Genomic DNA, 10,990 nt, shown 5'->3' with positions numbered 1-10,990 from the left:
TGTCGTATTGTCTCGACTTTGTCCATAGACGATCATACAAGATATCGAAATTATAGGTTGAAACGAAATGTTTATGGTGCATTTGGGGATCCTCGTCATTTCAATTGGTACCAGAGCAGGCAAACAAAAAAAAATCTAACAATTTGTGTTTGGTGCGACCCAACCTATAATACACGAGTCAAAGTAAGATTAAGCAAAAGCGAAAATTAATGAGAGACTCAGTTAACGTATCGGAAGAGGTTGTCGAACCACTCTCATAATCAGTCTATGAGCAATTACTTACAAAAATAACTTAAATATATCTAACGAGATAAGAACTTCATGTTGCTTTACAATCAAAGACTACAGAATGTGAAAGGTTTCGTCTAGATCACGAAAAGTTGAGTGAAAATGATTCTCAATAAATACAGAGTCTTGAAGACAAAGTAAGTGCCGGTCTTTCTCGAATAGAACTATTAGAGAAAGATCGTGATGCTTCTCTTGAAAAGGTCAATTTGTTGGAAAATAAACTTGTTGAATCTGAAGCAAGGATTAACTCTCAACAAGTTAGCTTTTAAGAGAAAGAAGGTGCATGTCTGTCCCTCTAGGGAAAAACGCTTTGAGGCTGATCTTACTGGTAATCTTGATAAAATCAAGACGTTGGAAGAGGACTTGAAAAAGTTCAATTGTGTCTCAAACATATTAACCTCAATACTAGAAGAAAGTAAAAAATCATCGTGATACACAAGGATTAGGCTATAAGGGAATAAATGCTTCAAATACTAGCACATAGGTAAAATTTATCAAAGATACAAATTCTTGTCAACCAGAGACTTCCACTGATGACAAAGATGTTCTTATTTCTTGTAAAGAAATAAAGGTTGTCAAGGATAAGAATCGTTTTCAACTAGACTCTTCAAGTACAATTATCAAAGAAAACATTTCTGCTAATATCAAGAAAGTAACAATGTTGAACAAAGATAAGAAGCTTCGAGGTACAATGCAAGTGGATCTATAAAAAGGTAACATTAAAACTCACACTTCTTATATTACTAAGCATTGTTATTTTTGTGGCAATAAAGGAAACTTGTAATGTGGATGCAAAGTTTGTAAGATGTAGGATGCACTTTCCTTTGTATCAAACGAATTGGCTAAGTTTGCTCTCTTAAAGAAATTAGATCGTTATTGTCCTAAGTTTAGGCAAAAGAATTATTATAATGATAGTTCAAGTTTTACCTATCGCTCGACAAGGTCATCTCATAAAAGACCTGATTATAGAAAAAGACATGACTTTGTAAATACGAAGACAAGATCTGATGTTCCAAAATGGAGAAAGGATGTTTCACAAAGTATCCAAAAGGGAAATAGTCCTAAAGGTATGAAAGAGAAAGTCTCTCCCATGAAACCCATGGAGCATTGCTCGGTCGAACTCACAAGTCTTGATTTCTAGTCTACAATTAGTCAAGTCTCATATTAGGATAGAAGTATGTAGTTGAGAATCGGGCATCACTGCATTCTACCGCTTGAAGGTGAAGATCAACTGAACCTTTTGAAAAAGTTTTTCAACAAAAGGTAAGTGAAGAACGAACCACCTATTTCTCAAGTTATATTCATCTTTCTATCTATGGGACTATATCTCATGACTAATTAGACAATCACAAGCATATCAATAAATTTGAGTCAAGTTTATCTTGCCAATATCGTTCTCGGAGGTTCATTATCTTCTATTATTGTCATTGGCATACCAAACCTGCTGATAATGTACTCCTAGATGAACTTCCTGATATTCTTCTCTGTGATTGTTACTACGCTTTTTTGCCTCAACCCATTTCTAGAAATAATCATCGTCACTGTTACTAATTTTCTTCCACCTAGAGTCTATTTTATATAGGTGAGTTAGTATCCACGCGTTTTACGCTTTTCCTTGCAGTAACGTATATTCAACAGAGCTCATTTTAGAGCAGATTTTGTTTTTATCGTTGTAAACGGTCCCGTGATACCCATCATTCACTGCACGAATGGACATGGAGATGACACATTATACTGAATTTCAGATGGTGCGAGTATCTTGTTGTCATATCTGTATAAATCATTGATTTTTCACAGATATTGAGCTTTTTTCGACTTCTCTGAGTCATTTTCACATTTAAATGACATTCATTTCGAGCTGGAAGCTTATGAACATTTTAAGATTGTAAGTTGAGATCGAGGTTACCTTTGACACTGTGCTTATTGCAATTTTGCTTTATCAGCTTTGTTTGTGTATTTGGCTGAAAACAGCCTTGCAACCTCGTTTTGCCAGTTAAAGATCTTTTACCAGCATGGTTGCCGTAGTCTCCGTCTATTATCAGCTTCACTTATGTTTCCATCACACATTTTAGCTGAGGACCCAAGTAGGTTTTCTTGTACAGGTCATCTCCCGCGAGATGATATCCTGCAGACTTGGTTGTGGTTCTTCGTGCTTCCAGTGAATTAAGTGGAAGTACTTTGAATTTTAAATATTTTAAGATTTTTTCCATCCAGGAACCATAAATTTCTGATTGTGTTAGGTTCAAGCTCTGGGTCTTCTTCTTTTCAGTTTCGAGCTCACAGATTGCTGGTCTATCCAGTACTCCAACATTAATTGTTCTTTTACAAACCCAGGTATTGCTGACCCCAGTAAAGCTAGAGCATTTTGTCTTACTCTATTCCTGGATACTTGCGGGATGCTGACCTTATCAAAGCTTTGTAGGAGCTTGTTAAATAGGTCCCTGATGCTTTCTATTGTTGTCTAAATAAAACCTTATATTTTCATGGCCCAACAAATAACACTATGAGTTCAACCTACCAGACTTAAGGGTGAGCAATGGGTGGGTAAATGCGGATTCGGTACCATCCAATCCAATCCATTAAAATGAAGGTTATTAGAAATGCACCCACGTCCAGTCCATTGCCAAATGAGTAAAATACCCACAAGTAAATGGATGAACTGGGTCGATGCGGATGGGTTGACGGATTTCAACATATAATTACAAAAGACTAATATTAATAATGTGTACAATAAACACAAACAACAAAAGATTAGTGATCATGCATATTTAATATCCTTAAATTTGTCCTTATCTTTCATTCCGATCCTAGTTATTTCTCTGACTTCTAAAGGTAAGTACCTTGCTCACGCTCTAGCCTATCCTTCATATTCTGATATGACACCAAAACTACCTTCCGGATTGAGTGTTCGACGGATGAGTGATATATCACCCGCGTCTGACCCGTTAAAACGACCGATTTCAAAAATTCACTCGCACCCAGTCCGCCGAGAAACGAATTGAGTGTCCACCCGCTAAAACACAGACTTGTTTGGATAAAATCTGTGAGTATGGGTGCTTTGCTCATCCCTAACCAGATCTAGGGATGTCAATGGAACCTATTAAAACTGTAACTGGATCAACCGTTACCGTTACTGATATTTCCTATCGGTATTCCGATACCGTTAGTTTTTGGCGGAATTTTCAAAATTTAAACCGTTACTGTTACGTTAAATTACCGGAGATCGGTAATATTACCGATAAATACCGGTAGCTGAAAAAGTTATAAAAGAAAGAATCTCTCACTATAAAACTTGGCCATTACACACAATCATTATTAGAGCTTCTCCAATGGAATGTGTGTGAAGGAAAAAGTCTTCATCCACATAGGAAACACAACCATTTTTAAAAAAATCATCTCCAACCCATTGATGTGTGGATAATGTGGCAAAAAAAGGTTAAACATCCTCTAGGTGAACCTCTAATTTTAGACATTCACTTAGAGGATGTCTTCTCATCCTAGTCACACTTTTATTAATAAAAATCATTATAAACAAAAATGGAAATAATTTTAACCAATTATATACCTACAAATAAGTAAAAAAAGGATACAACACTTTATGGGTTGGAGATAAAATTTATTTTCTCCTAATATTTAGGATGTTATACCTAGAGGATGTCTTAAAAATGATGCCACGTAGGAAACGTCCATATTCACCATTGGAGAAGCTCTTATTACTCCCTCGTTCCTAATTAATAGACTGGTTTTGTTTTTATAGAAAATTAAGGAAATGAAGAGAATTAATCATTGAAAGTGGTCCTTATGACACTTGTCAATAAAAGAAGTGAAGTGAAATGGTCCCCATGACACTTGTCATTAAAAGAAGTTAAGAGAAAAGTGGTCCCAAAAAACTAAAGTAACATTTGACTTTCCCAATTAGGAAATCAACCTATTTTCTTGAAACATCTATTTATAAACCATCCTATTATTTAGGAACGAAGGGAGTATTATTATTGTTATCAATTCAAATTCAATCAATGACAACTTCTAGTAGTATTATTATTATTGACTCAGATCTCGAATTCACTTACATGTTCATCACAAAAGTTATGAGAAAACAAATTATATAAATAAGATTTACCAAAACTAGATTCATATCTTCACTGGACATATGATTCATCATAATCATCATTTCAAAAGCTTTCGACATCTTTCTTTCTGGTTTCTCTCTATCACTTTCTCTCTGGTTTATTAGTGGGTCTCTTTCTCTCTTTCTCGATTTTTTTTCTTTTTGTTTCTGTTGAGACTAACGGTGACTGAATATAAGAAGTCAAGAAGAATATAAGAGTGATACTAACATTACACGGATTCTTGGGATCCTCCTGCTCAGTATTATTTAAAATTAAATTTTGATGCTCCATTTGACTTATTAAATAAGAAATCAGGACCAGGATTCACAATATTGCAGGTGAGCAACATGGAGTTGGATGAACACCAGACATACCCATAAATACTGAGCAAGCTAGGCCATTGTAGCATACAAAGGAATCCAGTGGGCAAAGACAACAGGTTGCAGTAATCTACTTATAAAAGGAGACTGCAAAAATGTAATTGCTGCCATTAACGGGAATAGGAATGCTGTGAGGTGGACCTCAAATAGTAGTATTATAGACATTTTAGATGTTCTAGGCAGTAGTTTTAATAATTGGGTATGCACTTATGCATCCAGGAAAGCCAATGATGTGGCTCATTCTTTAGTCAATTTTGTAATTACTCTAAATAATTCCGTTAGTTGGAGATATCAAGACAATATTCTAGAATGGAATAGTTTAAAAATCCAAATGGATAAAACTCGCCGTTTAATCCTCCTATCAATGAATTTATTTCGTATTAGAAAAAAAACACATGCAACTGATATGTGGTAATAATTACCAGCATTCGTAATTAACCTAACAGTAAGTGCCTCAACTGATACCGTTCCGGTAAGACAAAAATCACCGACATTCCAGTATCGTTTTTCCATTATTGTTATGTCGGAAAATTTCCAATAGAAACCCAGATTATCGATTACGGAATTGAAATCCCATTGACAATCCAGACACGTGTCCGGGACAGACCTCTCTCTCCCTTTTTTCCTTTTTTTTGAAGCATTTTCTCTCCCCTTTTATATACTCACTCCGTACCTATTATATATGCGGAATTTCCATTTTTCCTTGTACCAATATATAAGTGAAGTCCAAATTTCAAAACGGTTTTTTACTTATATTATCGCTATTTATTTACTTGGAAATCATCACAATTAAATATATGTCTCTAACATTGGGAATATAATTAAGAGTAAAACTGGAAAAAACATAGAAATGTATAAAAAAAAAAAAGTGTCTTAATCTAAAACAGAATTGGTCCCTCTGTGGTACGGACGGAGTACGAAACAATCAATTATTCCTGGGGCATCCGAGAGAAAAGAAAAAGGAAAAGACGAAACCGAGAGGGAGAAAGATCAGGGTTTTCCAACCAAAATTTGTAGAGGGGAGGTAAGAGGTATATTTATCTACGTTGGTTTCAGAGTTTGATCGATTTCCCTTCTTTTACTCTAATTTCTAGCTTCGGTTTTTTCATTTTTTTCCTTAAGATTTATTTATTTTTGTGTGTAAAGAAGCTTCAATTTAAGGGTTTTTCTGTATCTTCATCTGTTCGTTGTAGAAATTTATGCGAATATCCAATTTGGGTAAATTTTTTAGGTTATAATAAGAAATATATCAAATTATTGAATTGATATTTCATCATTGGGGGATTTTAACCTCAATTGCGGTTTTAATGTGTTAGCGAGAGATGGGATGGAAAACTACTTCTGTCGAAGAGATTTTCTTTCTCCGTTCTGCATCTAATATAGGTCTAGATGGGCCATAGTTTATTGCATACGATGTGTTTTTACACACTGAATTTAGTTTTTGCTACAATCCCATGTACAGTGTCTGTAGTGGCTATAAGATATTCACACCTCTAGCCATGAAATAGATGCATAAATGGTGCATGGTTTGCAGTATCGATGCTATCCGTGCTTCAATCGTATTATGGTGTGTCGAATATACACACACAACTCATGTGATTAGAGAAATATCAATAATTAGTGTTTCTTTTTTGATGATTGTAAGGTTTGAGCATGTTAAGGAAATCTATTCTTTCTTTTTAAGGCTAAAGAGAGACAGCTTCTGAAAATGGCACTGAGAGCTGTAGGAAGACTCGTTTCTCAAAGGCTCTCCCAAGGAGCTTCTAGGAACTTTTGTTCGAATGCAGTACCTTCTAAGAATGCTCAGGTCAAGGTAACTACTTCAGTACTTTGGCTCCGAAGCTTTTGAGTTATGTGGAAAATATGTTGATCTCGTCATATCTTCCTAAATGCTTCAAACCCAATCATTCTTATTCTTAATCCCATTTTCCTATTATTTTGCTCAATTAGTCTATGGAGCACCAGGGCAGCAACGAGATTTTGGAGGAACTCGATGAAGTCACCCGCGATTGATGCTACGAATTTCGAATTCAGGTCACGGGTATCATCAACCAGTGACCTTACTACTATATTGGAGTAACATTTACAATCTGAGAATGCTTTGAGGATATGCTTGTTTTCAAGAATTCAATATAATTTAAAAAAAGAGATTACGAAATACCAAACCTCATCATCGGTGGATCTTAATTTTAGTTGTTGATTCAGAATTACGTATTCTGGAATGTGCTCGTTTTTTACGAGTAAATAGACTTTAATTACATAAGCGAATTCTCTCTTAATAAATAAATAAAAACATGAATTAAATATAAGTAGAACATTTTCATTTTTTGGTTTTTTCTTCACTTTACAGATAAGTCCTAGCTAGTAGTTCACATTAGCAAACCTCATTTTAGTGGTTTTAAGTCATGAATTTTTCTTAATGATTCCCATGGCTTAGTTAGACTAAGAAAAATATGGCAGGATACTTTCAAATAGGAAATCACCTATATGAGTGTGAAATGGTGCAACTTTTATGATAACTATAAGACTACGTTACTCTAGAGCACTCATGAAAAAACAACATCATTCAGAGCCGAAATAAACACAACCGAAAACCGAATATGTAAGGGAATAAATTGTGTGATATATATCTATTGCATCGGTTTACATCAAAAAGTTGAGCAGTTCCAGACATCTCGTTCACTGAGCAACTAGTAAACGGTAGGTATTCACTACGGAAGACCCAAAGCCAAAAGCTACCAATCCCGATGCAATGATGTTCCGCGCACAAACTCTTTCTATTGTCTTCATTAAGTTTGCAAGAATTCCTATTCAATGTGGGGATTGTTGGAAATTTTACATAGAAATATGAATTAGTGTGTCCACTCACTTAATCCTTTGCAACATATGATGTCTTATCCCAAGGGATGTGACTCTCCATAAACGATGTGACTCTTCGCGAAAGTATATCTCCAAGAGTCTCCTTGAACCTATATAAACCCCACACATTCTCCATTGCATGAATGATTTTTAGAGTCAAAACTAGTACTAGAAAAATTGTAGTTTGCATGTTGTCTTCAAGAGTTAAAGAAGAGTTTGTGCTACATCCATTCGGGTTCGATGTTTGGTGATCCTCAAGTGATGTGAGAAGATCTAAAGGTATTTTTGAATGCTGGAGACATATGCCATACACTGTAATAACATGAAGTACATGGCTTAAATGTCTTAAGTAAGGAGATTACTCGCCTCAATACACCTAAATAAGTTTGTTTAAGTTTTGTTATTGATCATATTTTTTTATCCTTCTTTTCTTGTTTTGTTGTTGGTATTACGAAATGTAATACATAAATGAAAACCATGTTACAAAAGATTGTGATGGATCGGTGGATAATACACAAATTGTATTACTGGAAAATCAATAACGAAGATTATTATCCAAAGTAGTTGATGGGAAGTGACTATATATAGGCAGCTTTTTTTTATGTTGAAGAGGAGGCAAATTGAAGGAGGAGATCCGGTAGGAAAAGAATTGAGAATTTGTGAGAAAACCATCGAGTAATAGAAAAAAAATATTTTATAGTATATTTTGGGTGGAATAGTAGCATCTGGATATGATTTTTCCGAAGTTGCGGCATCATTGGTTCCTCTTTAACAATATAAGTAACATTGCTATATTACTTGCGAAAACAATTGAAGTAACAATCTATGTGATTCATCGAATAATTTATTTTTTTGGCATGTAGTTTCTTTACAAGTTGATTTGAGAATGGTTACTGATTCCATTACGTGTCGAATTTGTTGCATCAAATTTTCTTATTAATTATGCTTTGTCAAGTTTTTCACTCTGTTGCTACGTTTTAGGGCATTGCTATATTCTTATTTTTTTTAAGTGTCACATGATTAAAGGTATTTTATTCAAACTTAAGGCATGGTCTCATAGTTTTTTGAACTCATGACATGTGATTAGAAATCTTATAATAATATATGGATGCTAAGAAGTGAATTCCCATGATATTTGTGTAAAACTTTTATCGGTTGGAAGCCGACTTATATTAGATTTATCCGATCATAAATTCGTTTAGATCAGCAACTATTATTTGGTGTAGTATTCTTCAATATCCGAATCTGATAGTTATGAATTTGAATCTAAGTTACTGATTCAGATTGATCTTACCCGACAAATGAGTTTATTAGATTATACATAAGAAACTTTGTCAACAACTCAACATATCTTTTACCAAAGATTGAATAGATTGGTTACCAAACAGATTTGTTCCTTTATTGTTTGGAATACGATCAAAAGGAGTTGAGTACATAAGACTTTACTTAGTAAAGCAACTCGAGATAGTGAATTCTCTCTTGAGATTCACGTGCGTGACCAAAAGGTCGAAGATGCAGGGATACTGGGGAAAATAAGTAACTAGGGGTAGTTTACCTGGTCTCAACTATACGAGTTTTACTTTCGTTCTTTGCATAATGGCTTAATTTTGAGAGTATTCAACTGGACTAGGTCCCGGGATTTTTCTGCATTTGCAGTTTCCTCATTAACAAAATCTTGTTTGTATTATTTACTTTACTTCCGCATTATAATTTTCTAGTTAAAATAAAGTAAATACACTTGTATGTTAATCCATATTACTTGATGTTGATCCTGTAGTCAATCGGTTTAAGTACCATAACTATGGTCAAGTAAATATCTTGTTGTCGTATTGTCTCGACTTTGTCCATAGACGATCATACAAGATATCGAAATTATAGGTTGAAACGAAATGTTTATGGTGCATTTGGGGATCCTCGTCATTTCAATTGGTACCAGAGCAGGCAAACAAAAAAAAATCTAACAATTTGTGTTTGGTGCGACCCAACCTATAATACACGAGTCAAAGTAAGATTAAGCAAAAGCGAAAATTAATGAGAGACTCAGTTAACGTATCGGAAGAGGTTGTCGAACCACTCTCATAATCAGTCTATGAGCAATTACTTACAAAAATAACCTAAATATATCTAACGAGATAAGAACTTCATGTTGCTTTACAATCAAAGACTACAGAATGTGAAAGGTTTCGTCTAGATCACGAAAAGTTGAGTGAAAATGATTCTCAATAAATACAGAGTCTTGAAGACAAAGTAAGTGCCGGTCTTTCTCGAATAGAACTATTAGAGAAAGATCGTGATGCTTCTCTTGAAAAGGTCAATTTGTTGGAAAATAAACTTGCTGAATCTGAAGCAAGGATTAACTCTCAACAAGTTAGCTTTTAAGAGAAAGAAGGTGCATGTCTGTCCCTCTAGGGAAAAACGCTTTGAGGCTGATCTTACTGGTAATCTTGATAAAATCAAGACGTTGGAAGAGGACTTGAAAAAGTTCAATTGTGTCTCAAACATATTAACCTCAATACTAGAAGAAAGTAAAAAATCATCGTGATACACAAGGATTAGGCTATAAGGGAATAAATGCTTCAAATACTAGCACATAGGTAAAATTTATCAAAGATACAAATTCTTGTCAACCAGAGACTTCCACTGATGACAAATATGTTCTTATTTCTTGTAAAGAAGTAAAGGTTGTCAAGGATAAGAATCGTTTTCAACCAGACTCTTCAAGTACAATTATCAAAGAAAGCATTTCTGCTAATATCAAGAAAGTAACAATGTTGAACAAAGATAAGAAGCTTCGAGGTACAATGCAAGTGGATCTATAAAAAGGTAACATTAAAACTCACACTTCTTATATTACTAAGCATTGTTATTTTTGTGGCAATAAAGGAAACTTGTAATGTGGATGCAAAGTTTGTAAGATGTAGGATGCACTTTCCTTTGTATCAAACGAACTGGCTAAGTTTGCTTTCTTAAAGAAATTAGATCGTTATTGTCCTAAGTTTAGGCAAAAGAATTATTATAATGATAGTTCAAGTTTTACCTGTCGCTCGACAAGGTCATCTCATAAAAGACCTGATTATAGAAAAAGACATGACTTTGTAAATACGAAGACAAGATCTGATGTTCCAAAATGGAGAAAGGATGTTTCACAAAGTATCCAAAAGGGCAATAGTCCTAAAGGTATGAAAGATAAAGTCGCTCCCATGAAACCCATGGAGCATTGCTCGGTCGAACTCACAAGTCTTGATTTCTAGTCTACAATTAGTCAAGTCTCAGATTAGGATAGAAGTGTGTAGTTGAGAATCGGGCATCACTGCATTCTACCGCTTGAAGGTGAATATCAACTGAACCTTTTGA

General features: G+C 34.5%; 1 long non-coding RNA gene across 2 annotated transcripts; it reads left to right on the top strand.

The window, feature by feature from the left end:
- The first annotated feature begins 5,751 nt into the window (after positions 1–5,751).
- Positions 5,752–6,840, top strand: LOC113353802. 2 transcript variants are annotated; one of them, XR_003361541.1, is made up of 3 exons: positions 5,752–5,808; positions 6,462–6,590; positions 6,728–6,840. It is a non-coding gene; the product is annotated as an uncharacterized LOC113353802 (long non-coding RNA). The 2 variants fall into 2 exon arrangements; XR_003361542.1 differs by having other exon boundaries at positions 5,765–5,801.
- Positions 6,841–10,990: the final 4,150 nt, after the last annotated feature.

The sequence above is a fragment of the Papaver somniferum genome, chromosome 2 (genome assembly GCF_003573695.1).
Source record: "Papaver somniferum cultivar HN1 chromosome 2, ASM357369v1, whole genome shotgun sequence".
In the NCBI taxonomy this organism is placed as follows: Eukaryota; Viridiplantae; Streptophyta; class Magnoliopsida; order Ranunculales; family Papaveraceae; genus Papaver; species Papaver somniferum.
The sequence above is the reverse complement of the archived record's forward strand: the minus strand, read 5'-3'. Positions and strand labels throughout refer to the sequence as shown.